This window comes from Glossina fuscipes, unplaced genomic scaffold, assembly GCF_014805625.2.
Source record: "Glossina fuscipes isolate IAEA_lab_2018 unplaced genomic scaffold, Yale_Gfus_2 222, whole genome shotgun sequence".
Taxonomy (NCBI): domain Eukaryota; kingdom Metazoa; phylum Arthropoda; class Insecta; order Diptera; family Glossinidae; genus Glossina; species Glossina fuscipes.
The window spans coordinates 592,566-618,103 of NW_023998565.1; the positions used below are offsets into that span (position 1 = coordinate 592,566).

A 25,538-nucleotide genomic window follows, 5' to 3' on the forward strand; every position below is an offset into this window, starting at 1 on the left:
AATCATTTTTATTATTCACAATTTTGCTTAAGCTAGCACAACAATTTATTATATAAGATATTGATCACAGTTCTGTTAAAAGAGATATATATATTATAGAAGACAATGAACAAAAGGTGAAAATATTATCAAACGGAATCTTTATTTGCGTTTCACTATATAATAATTTTTTTTAATTTATTTTTTTTAATTTAATTTTAATTTATCTTCAACATGTTGGAAGTGTTCTACTACGTACAGACATGACGCATTAAATCCCATTTTCTTGCAGACCTACCGCAGAGATCTAAATTCATTGATTAAAAATATCGTGTCAGCCCAGTAAGATTTCACTTACTTTTAGATATTGCAGTTGATCCTATTTCTTTAAATTGCTTGTTTTCCAAAACTATTGGAAGTTTTAGCAGCGTTGTCAAAAATATTAACAACAGATTTTTACCTGTCAACTGCCTTCTTTTAAGTTTGGGTTTGCTATATCGAAACGAATTTTCATCTGGAGTAGTTTGCTCCTCTTTTAGATCAGTTGTTGGACTGTTCTCAACAAAAGGGATTGCTAGACGATGTATTAGAAGTTTGAAAATTCCAGACGCGGTCTTCACATCAGGCACTGGGATATATCCCTCTCAGAAAAGGCATTTCTTATTCGTCCAAGAAGCCATTTTATTATAGCGGCTTTGTCCTTTTTAATGTTGAACATGTCTCCTGGTTTGATGTTACCAAGTGGTGTCCTCTATTTATGTCGTCTCTGCAGTTACAATATTCATTGTTATACATGTAGTATACAAACATTCATTACACCATCGTTCCCAAAATTCATATTTCAGTTGAGAGAAACGAGTTTCCACCCTGACATTGGTGATAATTTTTAAATTTGGCTTCATTGTCACTATAAGCTTTTGGAGTTTTATAAATTAATAGGATTCAATATAGCCTCTATTTCTACAAAAACATTTTCCAGTTGCACATAAGTCAGTGAAACAATGCCTACAAATCAAATCAGCAGATGTTTTGCTGATTTTACTACAGCTTCGCATAGCCTCTTTTGTATTGCCTTTGAGCTGCATGTGTAAAGTATTGATTCCTCCACATTTTCGGAAAAGATTGAATCGGAAAGGTCTGCCAATTTGTTGCTGGCGCTAATAAAATTTGTTGCATTGTAACTGTAGACGTTTTAAAAAAGTCCTCCTGGACCAATGAGTCGTTTTAATGAACTTTTAAAGGCTTCTGATGCTAGTTCACTTAAAAGTTCGAAGTGAACTACTTTGAGGCACAGCAGCAAATTATTGCAACTAATGCCTTCGTTGGCCGTTTTCCTCTAATTTTGTAATGTAGCCAAAGTAGCCAACGACCTTATTGATGAAGGATGTTACAGGTACAATTCTTGCTTGTGGAAGACTCCACATTATCTATTGACACGACCCGGGACATTCTTCTATACAGTTCTTCTTGCCGTTATCTCTATTCTTATTGGCCAGAATGTCTAATAATGCTCGTGGACTACAATATTTGTTTTCATCACGCACCATGCCGGGTAATAATTTAACCAGAATGTCGTTGTATGAACGAAGCATCGGATGCTTTGTGTCGTAAGGTAAAATTGATTCCTGGAATCGTCCTCCCGCGCGTACGATTCTTGTGTAGTCAATGAAAACTATAAAGGGGGAAGTTCGCCTCATAATATCCTCTCAATTTTTTAATTTTTTGAACCGGTTTTGAAAACCAATGCCTTGAAGAGCACTTATAATGACTGCAAATCCTTCGTCGAAAATTTTAATTCTTCGTAATTGTTACTACCATTCGTTCTTATTTCGAGTTCAATATAGGTTTGCAGATGTGGGAAGAATTGCGCAGGCCAGCACTACTGAAGTTGACTTGAGATCTGCTGGAGGATATTCATTCCGAATAAATTTAAGTTGCCATAATTGTTGAATAAATGTTTTTACCCTAAGTATAACAGGACCCAAAAATCTATGCGTTTCAAATAGTCTTGCCAAATCGGAGCTTACATCGAGTTTAGTAGTAAATCTTGCTGTTTCCATCTTTGCCTTAATGTGTAGGTAGTTAGTTTCAGATAATCGTAAGACGCCTAGATTTTAAATGGATCCTCCATCGCTGCTTTTGACTTCACGATAATCATGTAGAATGTTTTGAAGAAGCTAAGTGTGATTTGTACTCCATTTCTGCCAATTAACTCCACGGTTTCTTAAAATGTGTATCAACTGTAGTTGTGCTTCAATCGCTACAGTTGAGCTGTTTGATCCACCAAATTCATCATCTACACAGAAATTATCTCTATATATCTGGGCACCTAAAGGACAAATGATTTTGTTTTCGTTAGCAATTTTCCGAACGCATGTTGTGGCCAAATATGGTATGGTTTGATATATGCATGCGCTGGCTTTTCTATACGAGCGATGAACTGCGTGGTGTGAAATCGGACTTTCAGAAACGGCAGTAAGTCATCAATGTTTAGCCACTTCTTAGTTTGAACTAAGAAATTTTCCAAGCTAATATGTAAGTTGCTACGTAACCATTTAATCAAAATCCGCAAAAGCAGTGCCCCAAGTGTGTCGATTCCGATGCTGTCTTAAGTTAATAAACCTTCTTGAATGGTGTCATGGAGATTGTTGATGGAAGGGACATTTGCACCGTACCATGTGAATGACAAAATTGCCTCCATTTACTGTAATCGCCTTCGAACTTGGCGTCAGATAGCTTCGAGAGTGACGCGTGTTGTGTTGATAAATCGGAATTTATCTGATACTTGGCTTTCAGCTTATCATAAATGTCTTGATTTAGACCGACGACCAATGAACTAGGAAATTAATACCATGATCATATAAGTTCTATGATTGATTCCATAATGAATGGATGGTGTCAAACCGAACCTTAGAAAATTGTTGACGTTTATTTGCCTCAATTGGTGAGAATCCCTTTAAAAACTTTTTCAATGCTCTCGTGCAAAAAGTAACCTGGCCGAGCAATCCATGTGGAGAAACGTTTGCCGGCGTTGTTTCACGTTCTTCACTTAGAGAATTTTGTGAAGCATCTTTTACTGATTGTTGTACGATGTGTTGAACTTCATGAGAATTGTCGAGTTCTTGAAGAGTAAATTTACCTTTCTTAAGTGAGCTTTTCCCGTTGCAAAATAGCTTAATATTCAAGAGCTAATGGCTGGGTTTGGTCAAAATATTGATTTTTAAAATATTCAATATCAACCTATCCTCAACCAGTATCCACTTTTTGTCGTCTGTTTACTTTAAATTCAGCCTATTCATCACAAAGAAAACAACAATGTTTTTCGAAATAGGAAGCTTTAATAATAAACGATTTTTAATTATTTGTTATTTTGATATTTCTTTCTTTAAGAAAACAAAATGTTAATTATTTGTTTTGGTGATGAAGATTAGAGTTTAAACCGCAAGCATGGGTATTTGTAAATCCACTAGAAGGAACGAATAAAATAAATACACAACAAGTCGATGTAGATAAGCTACGATACACAAGCTACGAACATGTTACGTTGCTTAATAGCCAATTAGTAAAAAAAATATTTGAAGTGCCAAATGTTTTTGGCCAGTGAGTCCACCAGTGAAAATATACTTGAAGTGAAGTAGGGCAAATATTTAATATATTACTCAACAGCTACCCCTGCTCATCGCATAAACGAGAAATGGGGTTGCTGTTACAAGAGAATCTCAAAGCAGTCGAAGAGATGGGGTTGGACGTGCGGGCTGTCGCCTGCGACAGATATCAAGGAAACTGGTGATATATTGGTAATTTCAAAAATGGACTCTACAACAGACGGCGGGCGGAGGGCAGCACACACCATTTACAAAATAGTTCAAACTATTATTTATAATAATGAACATAAATCTTAACAAAAATATTAAATTTTGAACCGTCCAGTATAATTTTTTTATAAAACAAAGAGGTAATATAAAAATAATAAATAATAATAATTTTAACATTACAGTATATTAAATCTTTGAAAATAATCATTTCCATGAGTACGAATCGTAGAAATTAAAATTGTGAGGCTTCTATATGACTATCCCCACGTAATAGAAGCAATACTGAAAAAATATAAGCGGCCCAATAACGAATATGATATCAATACGTTGATGATGCTGGCGCAAAAGAAAGCGCCCAGTTTCTCTTACTGGGAAATGATGGGCTGCACGCTGGCATACAGCAAGCCGTGGGGGATAGCCATTTCGCTAAAGGCCATGAACGATGTGCAGGGCGCGACATTGCAAGCAGCAATCGACAATGGGGAGATCCAAGACCATGAAGGTAAGGTGCAAAGGACTTGACCGCAATGCTGACGAAGTTTGGGAACGTCTCCCACCGGGCTGACCTGGAAGACGTTCATGTTTATTTAGTAAACGATATGAAGTCAGAGCACCTAGCAATGGACATCCGGCAACAATCAATAACTTCGCAGCACTCATGGACGAGCTGCTCGAGGCTTCCTGTGGCACAACTATCGCGCCAGACAGGGTAAGCCAGGAATATGCTGGAAAGGTTCTTCACCAACATGGCGCTGTGCACGCGAAAGAGAACCCGGTCTTCAGAAAAAATAGCGGCGCTGGCCAGATGACTGAAGTTAAGTAATGCTCTGTGCACGGGTTTTGAAAAATATTCCCGAGTTGATTATGAATGTGCTTAATTAAATTTCTTGCCATAATGTAAAAATTTCCTGGTGCTATAACGTCATTGCAAAAATAACAGCCCAAGTCTTCACCTTTGATACATCTCAGATTATCGACTTGTACTTCTGTAGCTGTATCGTCAATTTTCTCCACACGCCTTGTAGAACCATGGCGCTGAACTAAATAGCTACCAAAGCCTAGAGCAGCATTAGTGCCTATCTGAAATGCAATAATACAAAAAGTTAAATGTGCAATTTTAAATTTACCTTTCTTTGTACTTCAACTTCGAATTTGCCTGAACAATCTAATAGCTACATTTTTCACAACTAACAACGAAAGAAATACATGTGTCATGACCAGTTTCACACCGATCCGCTTGTCCGGAATGAAAACAAGACGAAAGCTTGGTATATTTAATGGATATAACTCAGCTTTAAACTAACCAACAAAAAAATGAGATATTAAGACAACTACCTCAAATTTAGTACAACTGATATGCCCTCAGTTGGAAAATTCGCTTTTATTTAATGCTGAAAAACAACGACTAATTTTTTACAAGATTTCATTCACTTTAGTACAAGAGATTTAAAAGAATTGAAAGATATTTACATACATTAATCGCGATTGCATCATGTCTCTTCGGGAAGAATTAAAAATACACAGTCGTTTCTGCAAGCCGTTGCGAAGAAGGATTGCATGTCTAGGCTCGAATGGGATATTCAACAGTTATCAAAAGCGAATATAACCGTCCACCACTATCCAGTCGTCTATTCATTTTAATTCCCTACGCAATGATTTACCTTAGCTTAACGAAAGTTCTACAAGAAGGGCAACTACCTTTCGGTAAGCTTTTCCAAGTAGAGTGGGCAACCAGCGGCTTTCTCTGGAATCGGTTAGCAAAACAAAGCATGATGTTGTTGAGCCAAATCTTTCAGTTTACTTAAATCTTTAATAGTTTGTTCCTTTAATCTTTTACCAATTGGATGACCAGGCATAGGCATATTTAAAACATAACCTGAAGAATTCTTAAGAAAATTTAATCAGAAATTCAATGTTATGCTGTAAACCATGACGTAAGATATTTCTTAGTATATGTTACCACTGATGGATTAATTTCTTTAATACGTTCTGCTGCTATTGTAGACTTTATAATATTGTCTTTGCAAGCGTCTTGACGTGTGTACAAATACTCACGCATCGGATTGGAAAAACTTACTTTACCACCGTCAACACAAAAAATGCGCTCGAAACCCCCCATCCCTGAGAAATCTTTATTATTATCAAATGTTCTCGATGTATTAAACAGAAAGACATCTATCAATAACATTCGTGCCACGTCGTAACCTAAAGTGTCAGCCCCAAATAGCAAACGTTTAGTAGTCGCCAATATATTCAGATTTAAGTCGGGCAGCAAGCGCTACTTCATTAGTTTTAAATTTAGATTTACGGAATTTTCTGCTAAACTACGAAGTTACAAAATTAAAAGAAAATATGTTAATAAAACTGAATCGCACTTTATTTTACGTGGTCGGAGTATGGCTCTCTTTCATTGAGATCATACGTGGTTGGAGCTTCCGATTACAATTTAATTCCTAGCCAACGAATTTCAAATTTTTATTATTAAATTCTTTTAAATAATCATCACCTTCAATAGTTTGTTGCACTTGCCATATTTAACTCTCATTCCAATTTTTGATCATAACGTATGCCAACAAATTGAAGTTCTTGTTGCAACAGAAGGGGGCTCGACGGGTATCACTTTAGACTTATGTCATAAAAAATATTCGTTGGCAATGTATTCGATTTTGATTACCATTTATAAAATAAGAATGCTACATAAACACGCATCACCCACGATGTTTCCACATATTCACTATTATCAGCAAAGCAAAAGTAGAAACCTCTTTCTCCACTTCCTGGCAAACTTTTAAATTTATTCACCAACTCCTTGAGCGTAAAGCAATTTTTATTCTCTTTATTCACAGAAAGTATAAAAAGGTTTCCTGCGCATTCCACACCCCTCATCTAAAAGATTTCTTGCTTCTTGCACTTCTGTTATCTGCAACTTTAACGATAATTTTTGTTTTGACTCCAAACGTTGTTTTAATTGTTGCTGCGTCAAAAACAAACCTAATTTGGGTTGAAAATCGCGGTGTTCCACACGACAATCGCCCTTTTCCGATAACCGCATCAATATCCAAACATTAAAAACTGCCATATTCAATATAAAAATTTTCTTGCCCACCCTAGTTGATTTAAAAGTATAGTTCAAACCTACACAGATGATGTCTATTGTAAACATTTTCCTGCCCGTAAAAATGACTTCAAGTAGACATGATAAATATGTAGCCGATAGCCTGTGTTGCTAGTGCTCAATGTCTTTTTTTTAGTCTAAGAATTCAATTCATTAGTCTAAAATTAAAATAATTAATAATAAATAAATAAATAATAAAATATTATTATTCATCCACTTTCAAAGGGCATATTAATTATTGAGCATATTAGAGAGTAAGCTATAAAAATTGCGTCCATATGAGAGTAAGCGCATATGTTTGTTTACACTTATCAATAATTGAAAATGTGTTTGTTTATTAACAGCTGTCGCAAAAATTGCGTATAAAAATTGCGTCCATTAGAGACTAAGCTATAAAAATTGCATCCATATGAGAGTAAGCGTCCTTTGCCTTTGGGTGCCATTCAGTTCTTATAATTAAATGGTATCAAAGAACCAGCGTAGTATACAAAATAAAAAGAACTAACAAAAATTACTGATTTTGTTGGTCTTTGATACATATAATTTTAAAACAAAATATATAAATATGCAATTTCAGCTAGTAACATAAAGGCAGAATGTGATACTCAAAAAATGCAGACAAATACGAGAATACAAGTTCAGCTAAACTACCGTGATAACCAATCTGTCAGATATACATATGATAATATAACTATTTGGTGTAATTGCATGGCCAATAAATAAATAGGCAAGGTTATAACACAAGGTCTGGTGACCTGTTGAAGAGCGCAAGACAAATATATTATATTATATTATGTTTTTTGTAGTATTTAAAATTAATATGAGCCCTTACATGAATTTTAATTTAAAGAGAAAAAAAATTAAATTAAAATTAATGGAAAAAGAGTGTAGCTAACGAAGAAAACAAAAAAATTACATGCATATTTTTCTTTAATTTTCAAAAAAATAATGTATATCTACATCATTATGCAAAATTGATCGTTCTACAAATTTACTGCGTACAAAAATATAAGTTCAAACATAAAAAATACTTATTATTACATTACAAAATATGAAAATTCATGAAACAAGTATTTTTACCGTTTAAAGATAGAAAGATATTGTATTTGCTACATGGCCATTTTGTGATATCCTTACATAGAGGAATTTTGCATCTCAATCTGTTTGTAAATATGGGACGGTGACCAACACCGTCTTTTCGCACGTCCATAGAGGGAAGAGGTGCAACTTCCTGGCCTGTAAACTTTGCTGTAAGAAGCCATTAGTAGAAGCCGACCTCTTTCACTGCCGTTTTTATGAGATCACACATCGCAAAGAACCTCAGCCAAATCATTGCGGAACTGACCAAGATATGATAGTTGTCGGTTTGGGATGTCTTTTCCAATAGAGCTTTTCTTCATAAGTACCCATGAATTTGTTCCGGTAAAATCCAATAGATGAGAGAATAGAAGGAAGTACCACTTGCGGCCTTTGACTTTTAACAGATGACGTTAACCGTCAAGTGCACTCCTCATACGTTCATATTAGACTCTTGCATTATTTTTGGACAAGACATATAGATCCTTTGCTTTGGTGGCTTATCATATTGACAGATGTTTTAGGGTCTAGGTTTTGCGAACCAATATAAGCGAAAAGCCAAGTAACAACCAAACTTTCCACACCGTCGCTGAAAAGTCACCAGCATCATGGCGAAATGTCCTTACCTCATAATTTCTCTAGAAGCCTTCATTAAATTCTTCTTGTCCTTTAATCCACAAGTAGGAAATTTATTCTCTTGTACAGTTCCCTCACAATGGATCCCTTGTTTCGACAAATAGTATGCCATGGGCAGTAAAGTGTCGATTGATTATATGATTCCTTATTATTGGTGTCACTCTGACTAATTGTAAGACCATCTTATTGATGACTGCCAAATCCGGTTCATCTACTAGTCTATTTCTTTTGCTTTCTTGTCCAGAATACACTTGGAAAGGGTACGCGTATCCCATGAAGCTACATAAAATAAATGTCTTGTAACCCGACTCGGGGGCTTATTTGGCAACCGTTGTTTCAGGAAATTGCCAATTTTTGTCAAAAATATTTGTCAGTTTATTGGGAGGCATTCGTCTATGGGAATAGATGAAAATGTTTCATTTAGATGGTATATTACAGGTCTGATCTTGTATAACCAAATTTTTCGCGGCAACAAGAAGGCACACTAGGAATATGTTGAACCGACATAATTAACAAAATACGAATCGGTTTTTTTAATTCGCAAAGAGTTATCACGAAAGAGCTCGATGGGATTGTTTCAGTGGCATAGAATTAATTTCGTCTACAATTTTTTGAAAAAAGTCAGGGGTAACTTTATGGAGGGCAGACCTGTATGGCGTATCTAGATGGGCGATATTCGGACCAAAAGTGCTGGATTCGTGGATTATATTAGGGGTATCATAAAACAAGTAATTTTTGTCCCGATAAGACCACACCTAACGTTAGTTCAAAGTTATTTTGACTTTCCGGTTTTGTCAACTGATATATTTCCATTACAAAAAAACGGAATTTTTTTTACATAAATTTATAAATACCAAAAAATAAATATTATTCGTTTATCTTGCCTTGTTTCTATCCGAAAACAATTTTTTCTATATGTTTTTATTATTTTTCACATGAATAATTGCATCTCGAACTAACCGCCAAAGTGAAATTTTTCTCACATAGAGATAGTTGTTAAATATACTCTCCCATATCTATCAACTTAGGCGAAAGCAAATCAGCTTGTGTTTTGAGCAAATTTTCTGTAGACTTGCATATTTTCAACCAAACCTACCAAGAATATTTATTTTAGAAGTGCCTTTATAAAAAGCAAACGAAGGCCAATCAGATATCAGGAAATCATGTGTTTTTGTTTTTCGCATGGTTTGGGATTGCGTATGGAAAATTCATCTTTAATTGATTATTATCGGTTTTTTGGGATTATGTAAGCACAACAGTCATTAAGTACACTCTCACATATGTTAAATTACTTGAGAGCAAAAGAGCAAGAGCTTACATTTGACTTTATTATTGGTTGCTTAGAGTTGCACTTATAAGAGAAAATAGCTATAAATTGAAAATAAAATAAATTCCAAACAAAATCGTTTGCTTTTTGTAGTTTTATAGATAGATACATTATTTAAAAGAGAACGGCATGAAGAAAATGGTGATGAATGAAATGAAATGTACAATAACAAATTTATAACGTTTTATTATTATTATTATTATAAATTTTCGCCAGGGAATAAATTCTAAGACTAAAGTCTTAAAGCACTAGCATCCAAGGCTTTCGGCTTTATTAAAAACTCTACCGAACCTGAGATTGAACCCACGTTGCTAGTCGAGACTCTTGCCTACTCCGCCACTCAGGCGAATTTGTAACGTTTTAATATATATTTACTATGCATATTTTACTTTAAACTGAGCAATTCTAGAACACTGGAAGAACTAAGCCAAACTTTTCAAGGCAAACAATTTTCTTTTCATTGTCGCCTGAATATTTACTAATGCAACCATTGGTATTATACCTAACGTGTACTTTGTGTTAGGACAATAAACCACAGATACTTTGAAGAGGCGATTCCACAAAACCCACTTGAGACGCTTAGAAATAAAACGGCAGAAAACGTAGTCAAAAATTATATCTTAATTCGTAATGCTTAAAGTGTGGGTCAATTATAAGAGAACAAGCCAAGGCATTGCCGTCTGCCATCCCATCCCACTAGAACTTCTAATCAAAACACTGCCGAACGCCGTCAAGAACCGAATAAGTTGTGGGATCAGCTAAAAACGAAGCTAAAGAGTTTGGCGAACAAACTTATAGCAGGATGACGAAAAGTGAGTACAGAAATGACGCTAATATTTTATTTGCATTTGTTTATTTTTACTTTTCTTTTAGGTTTACGTAAAACTCAAACAGAGCACAAAAAAAAATTTGATTGGCGGCTGCCACAATAAAATGTGATTTTCACTTTCGGGTTAAAAACTCCCAACAATGGGTGGCCGGGCTACCACACTGTTTTACAGGAAAATGCACACAAAAACGTACGGGTTTAGAACCAAAAATAAAGAAATCAATGTTTACATAAGCAATAAATTTATAAAAATAACACTTTTGTTAATCTTCTTAATTTATTAAATTTGATGACACCACCGAGAGCCGTCGTTGTATTAATTAATCAATAATTTGAAAATCACCTTTTATGGCTCTCCAATTTAACAATTGCAACTTTAAGGCATGGTATAAACCACAATTGCAAACCACATAATTAAAGCGAATGTACAATAGTGTACGATAAGCATAAATTATATAAATAACCTTAATATTTAAAAGAAAGGATCATCTTTTTTGAGTTCTTTTTTCCTTTTTGTTTTGTTTGTATGTATACATGCAAAACTATACTATTTGTTTTGCAAAAAGGTGGCAAAGATAGGTTCCCAATCCGAAAATAGTAATAACGCCTCATTCTCTCAGCTCCCATTGTCTCTACAAAAAACCGGTAGTGGGCCAAGCGAGCTTACAACACTGACTGTGGACGAAAAGAGAATTGGCTAGTTGACAAATTGAGAAATGATAATCGATGGTGAGGAAAGTTGGCATATATTTGGCATTAACCAAAACTTTTTTAAACGATGCATTGCCGTCTACAAATGGAGGAAAGCGGTAAGTACAACTATAATGCAACTTTTTGGTTTGCTTTGCAATTATTTTTTGCATATGCTTGGAAAGCTTTACGTGATAGATTGTGAGGCCGCGGATGACATTCCAATTAAGAAGCAGAAGCAAATGCGTGTTATTAATTTTTGTCATATGTTTTGACATCTTGAATTCGCTTACGGAACACGTTTAGTGTGGTCAAAAATACAAAAAGAAACAATTCTATAATCAAGAGCGAACGGTGCAATTTTTAAGAGAAATTCTAGACGAGCTTAAGTTATACCATTGAGTCAAGTCAAAGGTCACCAAAGGAAAGAGCGGTTTAAATTTGCCACGTGAGTTCAAAATTGGAGAAGATTCGGACTGAATTAATTTTATATCTTTTTATTATCATTTTATATATTTATACATTAACAGAAATTTATAAAGACAGCTTCAATATTTTTGAATAAATGTTTCTTTTTAACTAGCTTCTAAAAATCAGCATAAAACCTAATTTCTCCAAAACGTAAAGCGAGTTTATTTCTTACATCTTAAATCTATCCCGAAGAGTGGTCGACTTTTATTATTACATTACACTTAGTGAACGACAACGTGAATATATGATAATGTATGGAAAGACTGATGATGCAGTCCAATGTAAGAAAAGAAAGAAAATTGTAGGCGATTTGTGTTGTTTTGAAAAATAGTGACTCATAAAAAAGGCGTTTAAAGTTTCTAAGTGTGTTTCTATTACAATAAATTTTTATTATTTTTCCACATTAGTCGCCGATTCTTCAGGACCATAAAAATTCCCTTCCATATTTAAACTTTTTTTCTTTTATCAATGATTTTATGCCGAAAGGTGGGGGTGTCGAAAATAGACTCGCACGCTCTACACAAAATAAGAGAAAGGAGCAAGGAAATATATAAGTCCACAATCAACATCAAAAAGTCCATCTCACACACCTACTTTCTTGACAAATTTGCGAATCGCTTTCTGTCTCGTAACTATTCAATGGTTGTCTTTTGTTTTGTTTGTAAATGCTATTAAGTAAACGCAAGCATCTCCTAAAGCCACCCGCTGATGTATCAAAAGGGTTGTAAGAAACGGATAAGACATTAATTTGGATCTTTTCCGCCTTTAATCCCGGTGGTCATTTCTGAGCGTGTAGGGATAAATCCAAAATATCAAGCAAGAAATTTGTTGAGGATAATGAATTTTTTCAAAGTATAAGTTTCAAACAATTAATTAAACCAACAAAGACATTTGCTTGAGGAATGTACAAATCCTTCCTCCCTTCAAATTATTCTAATTTCACTTTTCCTCCAATATTATCGCATGTAAATATATTTAAATTGCGTGTGATATAAAGGACACTGCATGCTTAAAGCAATCCACTTTCATAATAATATATTCTAATAAATAATAGTGATACATGGTGAAATTATTTTTCCAAATTTTCAAATCGGCTAGAATAAATTTTGGTACAGAGAGCCTTTAAAAGTTGTTCCTGCTAATTTATGTACTACTATTACTTCAAACTGTAAACACGTTTTTCTCTAAACTTTACTTTTGATACCGGTGGACACGATTCCTCATAATCAATACAGCAATGCTATTGTTAATCGATATTTTCGGGAAATAGCAGTAAATAAATAATTATACAATATTAACTGGTCCAAGTCTGTTATTTGTTATAAATTTCTTGGAAACGGATCTTCTGGAAAGCCCTTTGTAATATGCAAAATTCTTCCTAATGATGTGGATCAGCAATACATATCAGGGAGTGTATAGTAATATTTATTATAGAGTCGTTAAGAGCGACATTTAAAAATTTTTTTTATTAGTTTAATAGACATTTTGAATCTTCTAGAGATAAAACCTCCTGCAACAAATTTTTTCTTGGAAATCGTCCGTTTTCTTCGTATTCTCCGAAAGGAATCTGTGTTGGCACTATTATTGAATTGAATATAATGGGTTATCTATAGCTGAGGATTAGGTCAGGGCTGTCCGTGGGTTCATTCTAACAAATTTATTAGGAAATTTTAAGGAACCTTTGTGTTTTCGTATGAAGTTTTATATATTATATGAAATTAAGTAACAAAGAAAAACCAAGATGTACTAGTGCCTCGACAGAAACATGAACGGCGAACTTCCGCGAATAAATCACAGCGTACGATCCGCTGGTTTGGCTACTGGTGAACAACTGGAAGCACGATCGTTGCTTACTTAAAGGCTGCGACCAATATACCAGTTATACGCTAATGCTAATGCTTAGAGAGTAACTTAGTTGAATGAGTCATTCAGAGGGTAAAGGCCAATTAAATATTGTTATATTAAAATATTGGAAAAGTGGGACAATGCTTCCCATTTTTGCGTAGGTCCTACAACGTTGCCCATAGAATATACATTCAAGTTTTCGTCAATTTATCTGCCGCAGTTTATGAGCAATAAGCAGAAAATCAATTTTTTTTTTATTTGAAAAATATAGACGTTCTCAGTTCACGTGGTACTCTAGGCACAGAAGCACATCTTCCAATTTTGCCGATTTTCAATACCAATGAACGTACAAGAAATTCCAATGTTTCTGCCAAATTTGAAGTCAATGGTTTCACTGTCGTGACTAGGACAATGTTTACAGCAGGCATTTCGATGCTTATCAAGAATATACATGCTTTTGGGGTCTTTTAAGCTTTGTCCTGGGTGTTGCAAACACCAAAACCAATATACTTCTCATCCTTCGGTGATGGGTGTAAAAAAAGAGAATTTGAGTAAAATAGGTTGAACGAAGGAAATGTATAACATGACTGAGAGAACGTGAGCGAAATAGGTACGAATATGTATGGCACCACGCTAACAAAATATACTATTCTGAAAAGCTCGTGTTTGCTTTAAACGCTCCAAATCGCTGTACAACGAGGTTCACTCTCGCACAATTGGGTCAACATAAATGTTATCTTCTCATTCATAAAAACTTTCAAAAAATAATAAAAAAATAAAAAACACTTCATAACTTAAAACATTTTCGTATAACCCATTGCGAGCAGCATAGGTTTTGCTTAGCTTTCGAATAAAAATCGATTTAGTCAAACATGATTCCGGGAAGAAACGGAAACTTGAAAAAAAGTCCAAAGTGTGAATGATATTTACAATATTGTTTAAGTATATAGATGTAACCATATATATACATATATATATATATATATATAATTTAGCTTGAGTATAAAATGTTTTTTTTCTTCAAATATTTATTTACTAGGAAAAAATGCTGATTACATTAATGACTTTTAAATTGAACTTACTCACTGTAAAATAGAATAATTTAATGCCAGCATTGTTTCAGAAAACATTGCTGTTGTGAGATTCGACAGATTCATAGAAAGCTTTCAGGATACGAGGCTAAACCGATTTTGCTACATATGTTGTCAAAAGAATAAATATTTTTGAATTCTTACATACTAGTCACTTCCCTCCTGTAACAATCGTGTCTTGCTTCTTTTCTAGTGAGCATCTATTAGAATATGAAGCATTCAAGCAAACTTGAATAAAAACTATTCCTTGGGTTATGAAGCGTTTCAAATAAAAACCGCGTTTTGAGTTTAATTACATAAAAGGAAATAAACAAAAAAAATTAAATAAAGCTTTATAATATGTTTAGTATAAATATTTAATATGCTATGTTCGTTTGAATATTAAACATTCGACACTATCGTGATTTGCTGTTCCGTTGCGTATAAAAAAAATTCACTACAAAATTTTGATAAGACATGATTCAAGCTTTGTTTATTGTACTTTGATTTCTCTGTTTACAATCTAAATTAGTTCTTCTATAGTTATACCTACAATTAAGGAGTGCCATTTTTATCATCCTGTTTGTATGGTGTAGAAATATAGCGTTATGTACTATGTAGAAATTACTGAATAGCGTAATGTTTGGGCTAAAATTGGCTGGGTATATCTGCCAGAAGCTTTTTGTTGAAATTGTTGTGTTCGTAAAAATTTAATATAGAAAATTGAAATTTCGACATGGACAGTCTGGGTATATAAGCCACACAAAATTAATTTAATATGATGATACTTAATTTGTAGAATTAAAATCTTTTGCTTTTGCTGCCGACTGTGATCAGTGTTAATAAATTTACTCTTCTTGATAAATACGCTACTCTTGATACGTTAACGTTGTAGCGTTAGATGTTGCAAATCTTCGAGTTTTGGAAAAGCGTTCATTAAGTGTATGTGTAATCGTAGGATACTGACTACAATTGTAAATTGAAGGAGCCGATTTTTAAGGATCCAATTGTGCGTGGCAATAATGTGACCAAGAGGATTACCTACAAACATTTTGATAATGAGTATTGGTTGGATACAGTGGTAGAACATCGCAATTTTAAAATTAGAAAACACAATTTTTTGGAGAGCACTTCCTCATTATTTTGCAAAGCTTTGACATATTTCCTAAGGGATATTTTGTGTAAGCGGATAAAATAGATTTTCAACAACATGTGAAAAATTGTCTGCTATAGCTACTTAAGAAGTTTGACTAAGCCTTCTCCTGGTTTACGGCTATTTGTTATAAGTGAAAAGCAGGTCAAGCCTCCTTTTGCGGTTTCTGAAAGCCTTTACGATGCAAAAGAATTTGGAGGATATTCGACACTAGGAAAGCCTGTTACTTATATGTTAATGAAATAAACACTGAAAACAAAAGTTTTAATTTTTTCTAATCTGGCTGAAATAGGTTTATCTGAACAAATTTTAAAGGTTACTTTCAAGTAAAATGTTTTCTGCCCAAATTTAGACAATTTTGAGATCGCCATGCTTACGCCATTGATATTTTAAATGACATCATCAACACATACTATTTAAAGCGCAACAAATGTATTGACATCGATTGGAATTTACTGTTATCGTTATCAACCAACAGTGTGCAAACGGACTCGTACTCAGTTTCAGATATAATAAATTTTTGAAGACTTCTTTATCAAATTTTTAAACTTACTTTGATAAGAATGGAAAAAGTTTCTTTCTGTTCTCAGTTACATTTGCCAGAGGCATCAAAATGAAGGGTTATAACCAAATTGGCTCTGTAACACCGAATGGGGTCTGCGATCTTTGCTTCCTTGCTTTTGAAATGTGTGATCTCTTTTATTAAAATCATTTTCTTAATGCACTAACCTTTCAAATGATTGTTGACAAAATGTTAATTTTGTCCCAAATCTGATGATTTTATTTCTATATTAAAACAAAAAAAAAAATAAGAGCGATCTTTAAGCTTTTGACACATAATATGAGCTGTTATTCATGTCCACCTACTCCAGTCTCTGCATGCTTTTTATTATATATCTATATATTTCTTTCTTTCAGGTTAACGGATTAAAAATTAAGCCATGAACTTAGGTAATAGTAATACCTATGTATGAGTGTAAAAATGTAAAAATATATATAAATAGACTACTTGCGGAGGGCAGAATCAGTCGGACAAGAACATTTGAACAGCTGAACGAACGGAACTTAACAGAAACTGGTGGTAAACGTAATTAATAGGAAAAGCTGCAGCGCCGACTTTGGGAACAACTAAAGAAAGAGGGAGAGGATCCTTCCGTATTTGAATTCTACGGCGATTCTTATGAAGTTACCCTATGGACAGTATTGTAGAAGAAGAAGATATGTGTACAAACGATGGGAGACGGGAGGCACGTATGTACGTTGAAACCATAGTACGCCAGATGTGGCAAAGCTATACAACCATACAAGAAATTTCAGAACAAGACCAAAGAGAACAGAAAGACGACAACTTGCTAGGAACGGAAGATACAGCTACAGCAGTGGAAAATTGCAACGAGGAAAAATGCGAAGATGGCACAAGTATATCAAACGCCGTTTGTATACAGTTTATGCAACAACAAATACAGCAAATGAAACAAGGGCAACAGCAAACACAGTCAGAATCAAAAATTGACTAAGCCAGTTTGATGCCGGACTGAATGCCTTGGAAGAAAAAGTTACTAAAGTAATAAGTCAACTTGATGCGAAGGCGAAAGACTTAGGTGGAACGTTGAGCCAGTTTGCAACCTTACGAAATGAAGTCGTCGCCTTAAAAGAAACAGTGGCTAACCAGCAACTTGGTGTTGAAGGCAGCGCTTCCAAAATTCAAGCCCCCATTATTGATGATACCTCCAACGTGCTAAGTATAAACGCCAAAGGATATAAATCGAGAAAATTGCCGGATGACTGTGGTGGGTAGAAACATGTCGAGAAGACCGTAACGACTCCAGAATGTAGAAAAGCTCGCGAAGGACGCACGCCTGACGAACAGAATGTTAAAGAAAATATTGTTGTCCGTCAGATGAAGGTAGAGACAAATCTAAAGTTCTCAAAGGATGGCGCAACTTGCCGATGACGATCTGAAGGCAATAATTGCCAGTAAGAAAAGTGAACATGTTAAACATATCGACAAGGAAAGCCCCATAGCAAAGGCATATTGGTCCCAGCGGGAGAGCCTAGTTTGCGAAGCCGGATATCTATGGAGGATATGGCACAGTAAAAACGGTTCACGCATAGAAAGGTTTTTGGTGATCCGAAGAGCCAACTCCAAAGAAATCAAAAAAAGCACCACCCTCCAAACGGAGGCTACTTTGGCATTATGAAAGCTGCGAAGGAGATTAAACGGAGATTCTAATCAATAAGATGTAAGTTTAAAGCTTACTTCGAAGTGAGCCTATTTTAAAAATGCCTCATTAAAATGAAGAAATCTCCAGGCCCGGAAGGTACATGCTCGCCTGCATAGACTTGATAACGACGAAATTCATCTCCTTCAATAGAATCTAAGTGGCCTAAAACACACAATTACAACAATTTGATCATCAAAATCCTTGTATTTTTCCATTATGAAATATCCCAAAGATTTGTAGTTATTTGTCCCGTTATTGGTTATAGGACTAGCGTAAAATATATTACCCGGCACGGTTTTCCACACACCCTTGAAGTACTGTGATAGGTGGGTTGCCAATTGTTTTGAATGGCTGGCTCCCCTGTAGGCCTACGCCATTATAAACTTAACTTAAAACTTTAATAATATTTACAATAATAATCAATAAATATTATGACCGCTTATACATAATATACGTACATAATACATAAATAATTAATATCTAAATAAATCGGTATCGCTGCTAATGTGGCGGTGTGTTGGGTATCAGTATCCAGAACTGGGTGCCCTCATTTGCGAGAACTTCGTGAATAAACTTTGGTCGCATTTGGTTCGATAACCGCTTGCTTGTCTACATTTATTTGTGAAGGTTTCCAGGATGTGCGGGTAATCGAATCGTAAGAGTATGCGATGTATGTTGCCGTCTGCCTCTAGACGAGGATATTTCGGCCTTCCACGGTTTTCGTCGCTGTTGCTGTATTCGCATCCCGCTTGTCTATCCTCCAGTTTGTCGTATAGTGTCGTCCTGTTTGTGTGAACTTCATCGAAGGTCATTTGGACGACTTCGTCGTGGAGAGTCAGCTTCTCCACGATCTTTTTTAATGCCTCTTTTCCTCGCACTTCGCTAATAACTTCATCTTCTACTTCAGGCGTTTGATATTTTGCAACTTCCTTCTTCCAGGCTTTAGCTTGCGTCTTGAGGCGTTTGTATCATAGTCTGCACCGCTTGCATCAATCCCAGTTTTGTGGCTTACCACCGATACATGAACCATGTTGTGCGGGCGGTGCTCTTTGCACAGTCTAATAGCGTCAATCTATACATTTTCCTAACCTATTCCTCTTTTTTTAAACCATTTGAACCGTTACTAACTGTTTTATTTCCTTCATTAATCGATCAGCTACCTCCTGATACAGTTTTTGAATACCTCGCCCAATCCCATCTATATTCCATAACTTAGGGTATTCTTGTAAAATCCCACTAAAATCATTTTCCGGTATATACGCCACTTGAGCGAAATTACGAAATTACGAAATATTTGTAATAAAATAAAAATATAATAAATAAATATATAAATAATAATGTAAATATAACTCAATGCAATAGATGTAATTATAATAGATCAGACGGAAAATGTGGAAAGAAACAATAAATAATAATAATAAATGAAAAAAATAAAAAAAGTAAATAAAATCCTATAAATATTATATAAATAAAACATATTTAATTTTTTTTTTTTTTTGATTAAATTAATATATTTTACATATTTTTACATTTCTTTACATTTTTACATTTTTTGATTATAATTATACACTAAATTAATTGAACATGAATGGTACTTCGTTTTTAGAGTTGCTTATAATTGGAGTTCGATATCCAATGAATTTTATTTTATTTAATTATTTATTCCTTTTTTTTTAAATTTTCACTTAACATATGATGAACTGTTTCGTAGAGCTGTCTTAACCTCTAAAGGTTCGCTTTAAAGCCAACGTATAAATTCAGATTTCTTAAAGTACTAATAAATAAAACAAGTCCCGATCGTTTGAATACTTTGAGAAGAAGTCTATTATAATATATTATTTGTGATTATTTTATCAGCATTACAACTGATATCTTCTTCATCACCTTTACATGAGAATTTGTCATTTCGAATTTTTGGCAAATTTTTTCCATCATGTCCCTCTCTTTTACCCTTGTCACAGTTCTATCTTTAGAGGATAAAGAAGGTTGATGTTATTTTTTCTAACATTGTGGTCTAACTGCTACAGATTTCCAGTCTTAACTTGAACAGTCCAGCATATAACTGCATGCCACAAACAAAAAATGAAATGAAGCTCAGGATGTTACTATAAAAACGTACACGTAACGTAACGAAACAAGACATATGTATGTATGTATTTGCAAATTCCTAAAAATGGCAAAACCACATAGACATTCATATTGAGATAACTATTTTCGAATTAAAAAATTTGGTTATATAGCAAACCATGTTTAAATTAGGTTGTTTAAAATTGCTTATATATATATATATATATGTTTATTATAAAGTATTTGGAAGCAAATGCATTTTTTTCCTTGAAATCGGACCTTCAACATTAAAAGTAAAAAGATTTTTGTTTTATCAGGCTACGGATACAAGTTTTATTCCATTTATCGAACTAAAGACAATTTTTCAGTAATTTGGAGAAGAAAAGATATAGGAAAATGATGCATTACTTATGAAATTAATTTTCACCGGCCTTAATAACTAGTTGCTTATACATGCAGTCTGATGTAAACGAAATTCTATGACTAGGGAATAGAGTTTTTCTTGCATTCCCAATAATAGTTCTCCAAATCGTTCTGTCTCTTCGGTCTATTATTTTAATTGTTAAGTAATTGGAATTTTTGAGTTAAGTTCGCAGTTTTTATGAAACCAGTATTTTTAGTCTGCGTTCTCCTCACATTAGCTTTAATTTTGTTACATATTCGTTGTGGAGCTTTAACAAATATAATGATATCATAAAAAATGCAATAATTCAATGTGAATTCATTTTTTACGAATTTGTATAAAAGTAAAGCAATTTACTTAATTTTTCGCCAAACTCCTCTTATAACTAACTATTCAAATCGATTATATGACAGCACATCTTTTTTTCTTTTCTTCTTTTCTTTCCTTTATGTTGAGTTGAGATAGACAAAGCTAATAAATTTGTGGCTTATATATCCGGATAATAAACAGTGGTAATTGTTAGCAAGAAATATACGTAAAACACAAACATAGCTGGGGCAATGATAACTAAAGCCGTTATGTTCATTCTTATAAACTCCGCGACAGCTCGCGATAATAATTACACAATTATTTGAACGGCACTTCCTCAGACATCGATATATATTCTATAAAGGACATTTGCGCATATATTGCATATTCTCCAGTCTATGTCCCACATACACGCATTCATATTTTGCTTTATCCAAAAATAAAAAAAAAAAAACTTCTTCATTGACATACATCACGTACAACTTCTTAGCTCATAATAATGACGACAACGTACAAAATCACCTCAATATATGCCATACGTAATGCTAATGTATCCACGAACTATTTTCGGTTATGTTTCAATAGAATATTGCTGTAATAATTTGCCCGAAACAATAAAGAATATTTGCAAGTTTAACCCTACGAACGCAGTTACAAACACTAAAATTTTTTTTTTTTGGGAATGTTGAACTAAGATGGACCAACCCAATAGACTTGTCCAATACATGTGCAATATTCAGATTATGATAATAACGTTTCACCACCCACACAAACTCATATATATAAACTGAAAAAATTTGGTATGTATCAATAGCAACTAAAGCGTTTTGTGATCGGAAATTGACAAACAATTCATTAGGAATTGAAGGAGAAAACCTGACTTTAATGAAAATCATTTAATTCAATTTTTCAAATATACACATTTTACATGAATATGTCATATAAATAGGCAAGAGGAAAAAGAAAAATAGCGAATATCATATCATATAAATTAATATGGCGGCAAACATACATTATTACCCATCCCCGATCTCTTGGTGAGCCCAGTGGTATTCATGTCTTCAAAACAGTTTCTATCAGTATTTAGAAGATCAGACCTAGTCTTCGTAGGAAGACGGGCTAATGTTGTTTTGGTTGTTATCACGGGGAACATCAAAAAAAATCAGAACGAAAAAATAAAAAAACTTTAATTTATATATTACTTATTAATTTTTCTCTCACTTTCTTCTTCTTCCTCCTTAAAATTTTTTTTTTTTAAATTTGTTTACTTTCTTAAACCTCTTTTTCTTTTTTTCCCCTCCCTCCTTCCTTTTTTTAAACTTATTTAAATTCTTGTAAAATTTTTTTTTAATAACACCAGTAAAACAAAAAAATTATCAGCTGCCGTTTGCCGAGATGACGTGTTGTATAAAGTGTGAGTGTTGAGCGAATAAACGAAGCGTTTTCTTCTACGTCCTCTATCGAACTGCGAAAATCGAAAACTATAGGATTGTCAATATAGACAAAAAAGACGCACCGAAAAAAAGCAAAGATGCGACAAATGGAATAAGACACCAATAGCGATGAGTGACCAACATTAAAACTCTACCAACGATAAAAATTGAAAAAGTTGATACAACGACTGCAACATTATATGTCTGAGCTTTAATCGAACATAAGGTAAGCAAGATTTCAAATTAATTTACGTTTACGAGTCGACTGCTTTTGAAGGGAAACAATAAATTCTACTTCAACTTTCCTTCTGATATGACTTTTTTTTTGTAAATTCATAAATAAGTGTATATTTTTGCTGTGTTTTCATATTCGTAAGTGGAACCTAATTTCATTGAACTTTTTTGGCCTTTTCTGTTTTTCTTTTTTGATTTGTTTTTATGTTATGTTCTCTTTGAGCTTAAATACTAAAAATTAAATTTCAAATTTATGAACGTATCGTTCAATTCAAGTTACGGCGTCGTCGAAATACTAAAGCAACTGTGGAACATATACGCCATCAACGACCCCGCCGCCTTGAATCGAATTTCTCTCAGCCTGTACGCGTCTAATCTCACGGACCAAAGCGTAAAATACGTCGCCAATATAAAGCCTTAAAGCCGCCAACGTCTCAAAAAATGGACATCCGAATTGATCGGCTAAATTTTTACCTTCCTAGGTGGAGGCTTTTCTTAAAGCCTCCAAATCACTTTTATTCGCTATCAACATCAATGGTATATCTTTTATAAATTAGGTATAAATAATTTAGTAATTATAGAAAATTAATATAACTGTTAAAAGACTGAGACTTACAATCCCTTTGACATCTTCATCTTTGCCATCAACACGCAGCGCTCTTAAGATTTGCTAACAAAAGTCCAAAGCTTCAAAATGCCTTTGTTGACCCAATAGAGCAATCATTGCACAACCAGCCCAATTGAGACCTTCGCCGAAAAGTTCTTCTATGGTGTGCCTCAGTGCCTCTTATCGGTATACAATGAACAAGTTGCAAAGCCAACCATAAAGGATGAAATTCTGAACATTCGTCAACATGAATAATGCCATTAGCTGGCGATGGTCCAGTCCAGACGGGATCATCGAAATAACTTTTAATTCGATTGAGTATAACTTCGAAAATACTAAGGCCGCAACTTATATCTTTTAAATGTTTAGTTTTATCATGTAATTCTTTCCATGCCGTACGATCTAATTGAATTGTATTTTGTGTTAATGGATCGGTGCTTACGTTATTGTATAAACTGCGATAAATGGTGCTTGTCTACGATAGAGGGCGAAGAAACGTCTCAAAACATCAGCTATATGCAGCTTACTTCCAAGACTTGGGTTTACCATGCAGTATACCACGATATTTCCAATAACTGAAAGCTGCTTTCACTATTAAACAGAAAATTGTTGTCGAACCCAAAAAGGTGAGCATTAAAAATTGTGGCAAATTCATTATTCGTCTCTTTTTTCCAGTGCAGAATTGTTATCTATTTATATATCGTTAAGGAAACGAGAGTCTTTTTCCAAAATAATGTTGAGGATTTCTGTATGTCAATTATCTGGAGTTTACTAAATTTGCTATATCGCTGGTACAACCTCAAACAAAGTTTTCGAATTGTGACTCCAACTTTGCCAATAACAATGCTGCACAATAGAGAAGTTATGCCTATAGGATAAGTAAAAGAATTGGAGAAAGTAGAAGAAAAAAAAGAATTTCCAAAATTTCTGAAATATATGAAGATTTTCTTTTTTATTCCTCAGCAGTAGCACTTACTAAGTCTTCATCAGGCTGTAAAAAAGAAGCATGCTATAAGTATTCTTACTTATTAAAGAGATGCAGATAATCAATATGTGTTTGACATTCACAAGACGTTGCACGAATCTCAAGTGGATGACTGTCACCTCGTTTGGATACCTGGCCACTACGGCTTTTTTTTAAATGTAAAAGCCGACTTTTATGCAGGGAGAGCTCGTGTTGATGGGACAATTTTGTCCATCAAATATACTCCCAACGAAGCAATTCGGACAATTCGCAACCACATCCTTCAACAGCTAAACGACGAATTTAAAGTAATCGCGCGCGTTAAATCCAATCGTCTTTTCTATAAATTAAATCCCACATTTCAATTCAAACCCTTCTCTGTTTCTTCTTTTAATTCCTGGGAAATCAAAATTCTTTATAGACTCATGAGTGGTCACACTTATGACAAAGTTTATTTAAAACTGATTCGCGCTATACCATGTGATGTTTGTGAAGTTTGCAATGTTGTTGAGTCTGCTGAGCATCTAATCTTCAGATGTCACAGGCTTGATGGAATTAGAGATTCCTTTAGCTTCTTCAAGTTATATGGCTGTCTCCTCGATCTCTTTGCAGCAAAAAATGTACGTCATCTCGGGGATCTAACTTGCTTTATTAAAAAATCTAATTTATCCTTTTAGAATTTTTTTTTTTTTCCCTCTTCTTTCCTTTTTTTTTCTTTCGTTTTTGCGTTTAATCATCTTCTATTACCATAGCATTCCTTTTCGTTTTCAACCAAAGCTTGCAACACTGTCTGACTTTCAAGAACTCAACAAGCACACTTACACACACACACACACACACACACACAATTACATTTAACATGCTCACTCCAGTTATTACGGCCGCTCTTATTTTTTTGTTACGGTTTATACATAATGGTGACTAAAAATTACAACAGTTTATTATTTGGACATTTAAGCCACAAATCTATTGGCTTAGTCCATCTCTGTTCAACATACCAAAAAAAAAAAAAGAAAAAAAAGAATATCGTTAATGTGCATTAGTAAATTTTTGTAATGGGCATTGCATTAAAATATATAATTGTATGAGAAATTTACTGCGTTTAATGTCCCAATTAGGATATTCGACGATGTATGTTATGTGGAGGAGCTGACATGCGGAGGAGTTGATATGCGGAGGAGCTGACGTGCGGAGTACTCTGACGCACGGAGAAGCTTATATGCAGAGGACTCTGACGGACGGTGGAGTTGATGTGCGGAGGAGCTGACTCTGACCTCTTAAATCGTCTA

General features: G+C 34.2%; 2 pseudogenes; both read right to left on the reverse strand.

The window, feature by feature from the left end:
• Positions 1 to 4,220: 4,220 nt before the first annotated feature.
• LOC119642432 lies at positions 4,221 to 6,873 on the reverse strand (annotated as a pseudogene).
• A 15,562-nt stretch (positions 6,874 to 22,435) lies between these two features.
• On the reverse strand, positions 22,436 to 23,940 carry LOC119642433 (annotated as a pseudogene).
• Positions 23,941 to 25,538: the final 1,598 nt, after the last annotated feature.